This window comes from Martes martes (assembly GCF_963455335.1).
Source record: "Martes martes genome assembly, contig: SUPER_18_unloc_2, whole genome shotgun sequence".
Taxonomy (NCBI): domain Eukaryota; kingdom Metazoa; phylum Chordata; class Mammalia; order Carnivora; family Mustelidae; genus Martes; species Martes martes.
Genome location: NW_027666703.1, coordinates 194,011 through 198,662, shown reverse-complemented (window position 1 = coordinate 198,662; position 4,652 = coordinate 194,011). Strand labels below are relative to the sequence as shown.

Below are 4,652 nucleotides of genomic sequence, written 5' to 3'. Positions count from 1 at the left end.
AGACTCCTATTTTTTAAGACAGTGAAATGTTTGTCTCCTTTGTTTTTTGTTTTTGTTTTTGTTTTTAAACGATCACAAAACCAAAAAGAGTGCTGGTCCAGGCTCCAGCCTCGGCCTCCCCAGAAGTCCTGGCCAGAATAGAGGGTGACAGACCGAGGGGCCCATTCCTGGGACAGCCTGGCGCTCAGCACCCCAAGCATGAACTTTTGGGGCCGGTGGGGTTGGCTTCCCTCGGGGGACGGCCTGGCCTCTGGACTAGAGGGGCCAGCGTAGTAATGCACCAGGCAGATTGTCTGGATACGGAATCCACACTGGACACTATATGATGAATGAATCGAGGCCAATAATAAAGATGTTTCCTACCTGAAAACAAAAACAAAACAGAACAAAAAACCTATCCCATACAGAGTCAAGAAAAGCCAAGCTCTAGTTATACTACTTCTCTGTCCTTATTCTGTGTCTCAATTACTCTACAGTCAATTTACTTTAAGTAAGTAAGTTCGCACAAACGGTTACCAACAAATACTAAATAAATCAATGTATCAGGAAATTTTAAATACACCTAATTGGGACATGGTACTGAAAAGCATTTTATTTCCCTCTCATCGTTTCAATGGCACTGCAGATTCTCTGGACAAATAACTGTCCATTTGAGAAAAATTATTTCTAATTCAACAGTGTGACACATGTGGTCAACAGCATCTGAAAGCTGGAGAAGAAATGAAGTTGCGTGGAGTCCATTTATGTTCACAAATGGCACCACAGACTGCCTCCACGTCTTCAAAACTTATCTACGTATTTATTGATTTCTTGAACCAACCACCACTGACACCTACTACATGTCAGACATAGCGCTAAGTGTTTTATTAATGTTAAATATCATTTCATCTTTACAATCATCTGTGAAGTGGGATTATTACCATCCCCATTTCTCCCATCAGGAAACTGACACGTACAATGCTTTAGCAACACAGCTCCTAAGAGGCAGAGCTATCATCTGCTTGGGTCTGGACCCCATGTTTTAAATCACTATGATTAGTTTCCAAGAATCTACAAAAAGTACAAGTCTTCACCCCAAACCTTGGCTTTGCCCACCCTACAGTCCGCACGTGCCCCGAGCTTCAAGGACATTCTCTCAATTCCTTCAACAGTTCACACTCCTTCCCTGCTCTAACTGAACACCTTCCCACATCCGCCTTGATTTCTTAGCCTCCTGCTCAGGAAATTACAAACTCTAATGCACCCTGTATTTCTCAGCACTCAATGCAAAACAGTAATGATGAATTTCACGGTCATTATTTCCTTCCTGTCTTTTCCAACCAGGTAGGGAGTCCCTCACACATCCTGTCAGATCTATTTATCATGTATTCCAATCACTGATACCCACAACCCACCCAAAAGGAAGGCCATTCCCCCTACACACACACACACACACACACACACACACACACACCCTGACTGGCCGGATCACAGGTACACCCCCTCCCCCCGCCCCGACTGGCCTGATCGCAGGTGCACGGTGGGGATTCTGACAACCCATAGTGGAATGTAACCTACTCAAGAGGGAGAACGGAACTTCTCCCCCGTCAACACTACACTTACTGGCTTCAAGTCGGTCTTCGAGCAGGACTTGAGCCCCAACGAGGCTGAAACCTCATCTGCCTGGTTCGGCCGCATTCGCACTCTCGCATAATTAGCAGCTCCATAAAGGAAGCCCCGTTCTGGGCTCTTCACAGGTGCGAAACGAGGGGCGCACGAGCTGACAGCAACCTTTTGGCAAACCAGTGTATTCCTGAGACAGAGGCCCGCCTCCCAGCGAGGCCCCAGCCCCCCGGGTACACAGGGCCCTGACACCATGCCCTACAGGTACCTCTGCGCAGAGAAGCATCTTCCCAAGGGCTGCTCGCTCCTTCGTCCTCTGCGTCGACCTTGAGGAGGAAGTACAGGAGGTGAAAAGGGGCGTCCTCAGACCAGTGGCCACGGGTCTGGAGGTTCTGAGGTGCTGCGCCCACCCGGGCAAGGTTGCGGGATCCTGAGATGCCAGGCCAGAAGCAAGCCTCACAGAAGGCTGCAAAAGGGGGGCTGCTTCTCCCCAGGCTCAGTGACTGAGGCGTCTCAGGGACCTGCCCACGTCAGCCGTCCTAACACCCTTCCCGCTCATTGGCGCCTGTGCCCACACGCTGACTGCACAATTTCCCCACTCCCTGGGCCTTCAGAAAGCATCACTGGATAGCTCTCTGGGCCCCGCCCACACAACCCTGGGCACACACTCTCCTTTCCCATTCCCACCTGGGAGGCCTCGGTCACACCACCGTCCTCCTCTGCTGCTGCTGTTTTCTGAGTTTCGCCTCTCTGAGTTCATCACAAGCTTTAGATGGCTGTAGTCGGTACAAAATCCAGCTCTCTGGAACAGAATTGCTTTAGCACCCTTTTCAAAACGCAGATGGGCATATTTGTGGGGACGATTTCTGGGTTCTTTGCTCTGCTCTGTTCTATGTGTCTGGCCTTCTGCAAATACCACACAGGCTTCCTTATCATAACTACTACTAAGTTCTGAAACTCCAGAGACTGTGTTCCCACATTAGTATTATTTTCAAAATTGTTTTTGAAACTACTCTAATTCCTTTCTCCTTCCACATACATTTTAGAATATTTTTGTCTATCTCTACAAAAATGAACGAAGCTGACAGGATTTTGATAGCAATGGCATTAAATCTCTCTATCAATCTGGGAACAACTGACATCTTTACGATGCTTAGCCTTCCAAATCACGAACATGCTGTATCTCTCCATTTATTTATATCTTTGATTCCCTATATCAGTGCTAAATAGCTTCCAGCATGTGATGTCTGGACAGGCACTGTTAGATTTATCCAAAAGTAGTTTCTTTGTACGAGTAACTGTGAATGTGTTTGATGGTGGAGCCTACATATTCATTGCTAGCATAGAGCAATACCACTTACCTTTATCCTGTATACTCTTTCACTGTGAAATTCCATGATTAGCTCTAAGAAGAATGACTCTGTCATACCCTCTTGTGGCATAAGGCCTGAAATAAGATTCCGTATTAAGGGCTGTCTTGACACCTGGAAGGTCAAGGAGGGACTCAAATGGCATCATGCACGTTCTCCTCTCCCTCTTCCCTCACAGGGGCGATCTCGTAACCAAACACCCTTCTCATCATAGGGACTAGCCATAGAGCTTTTGGGTTTTTGGGGAGCAGCGTTCAGTTCCCTAGAAGCCCACTCAATTCTTCAAGGAAGCCACTCACACCCTCCCATGGGAACCAGGACCTGCCACACCCTCTTGTTTCAAGCAAGTCTTGCCTTCCAAGGCCCTGCTGGTTCTCTCTGTTCTCAAGCGCGATCTCTGTGCAGTCCTGCACGGTGTGTGGTATCCTCCTCCCCTGAAGTGTGAGTATATGTGACTGGTAAACTGTTGTCACTCACACGTGTCGGGTGTCAGGGCATCCCCACAAGTCTGGAGCAGGTATCTCTCTCTCTCATCGGGGACCTGAGGAGAAGGTGATTAAAACAAGTGGCATCACAAACAGGGTGTCCCTGTGTTAAATGAGGACACGGGGGTCAGCTTGACCTGCTCCTTCGCTAATTAGCCAGCTTCAGACCTGACAGTCACGATCTGGGAGGGAACTGGCCATCGCTGGCCAGCTTGTGAGTCGGCTCGCGTTCTGTTATCTCAAATGGAGGTCGCCATCCATTTCCAAACTAATGTCCCATCCTTGCCAACAAGGTGAGAATGAATGAGAATTGACTGTATCCTGGGGGGAGGTGTCACCTCTGTGACCTGCATGGGGCCTGTATTGGTCTTCAAGGCTCCCCCCTGAGGTTGGCAACCGCAGGACATGCTGACTGGTGGGCTTGAGTTCCAGGGACTGGGTGTTGGGCCAGTGCTTGATGCTGACGTCCAGATCCTATGGGGGAAAGCGCACCCCAAGCACAGTCCTGGGGGTGACTCTCTGTGTTGTGAGTGGAAAGGAGGGAGGCCCGGACCCCAGGGAAATGTAAGAATGGCACACTGAGGGGATCAATTCCCACCTTGACTTATGCCAGGAGACTTGAAACCATACAACCATCGCCACGACAGAAGCTCCAAGGCTGATGATGCTGATTTGAGACACTCTGCAAGAAAAAACCGAGAAAGAGGAGCAGGGCAAAAAGACACTCCCCCACCCCACACGTATATCCAGGAAGACACAAACCCAAGCAAAGGAGGACTGGAAGAGAGAAAACTGAATACAGTAGGTAGGGACCCCCCCCCAACGACTAATTCAACATAGGTTCAAAATTTGATCCAACTGTAAATCCAACATTTACAAGGGCACCTGGGTGGCTCACATGGTTAGTCGTCTGACTTCAGCTCGGGTCTTGATCCCGGGATCCTGGAAGAGAGCCCCATGTCAAGCTCCCTGCTGGGCAAGGAGTCAGTCTGCTTCTCCCTCTACCTCTCCCTGCGCTCCCCCTGGGTCCTGCTCTGTCACACTTGCTCGCTCGCGCTCTCTCTCTCTCTCTCTCTCAAAGGAATACATAAAATCTCTAAAAAATAAAAAATAAAAAGGAAATCCAAAATTTACTAAAACAATTTAACTGGCAAAATTAAAAGGAGGCCAACTGCCATCTGTGCCTCTACAACAT

At 48.8% G+C, this 4,652-nt stretch overlaps 1 long non-coding RNA gene across 3 annotated transcripts in view; it reads right to left on the bottom strand.

Annotated features, from left to right (window-relative positions):
• Positions 1–46: 46 nt before the first annotated feature.
• Positions 47–4,652, bottom strand: part of LOC308359870 — a 31,967-nt gene continuing 27,361 nt past the window's right edge. Inside the window, exons 6-12 of one of the 3 annotated variants that reach the window (XR_013968475.1) lie at positions 4,056–4,399; positions 3,327–3,513; positions 2,964–3,086; positions 2,290–2,404; positions 1,871–1,928; positions 1,603–1,792; positions 47–363 (exon numbers count right to left, since the gene is read on the bottom strand). This is a non-coding gene — a long non-coding RNA (uncharacterized lncRNA). The remainder of the gene's footprint in view (positions 364–1,602; positions 1,793–1,870; positions 1,929–2,289; positions 2,405–2,963; positions 3,087–3,326; positions 3,514–4,055; positions 4,400–4,652) is intronic. The other 2 variants (XR_013968476.1, XR_013968477.1) reach the window with 2 other exon arrangements.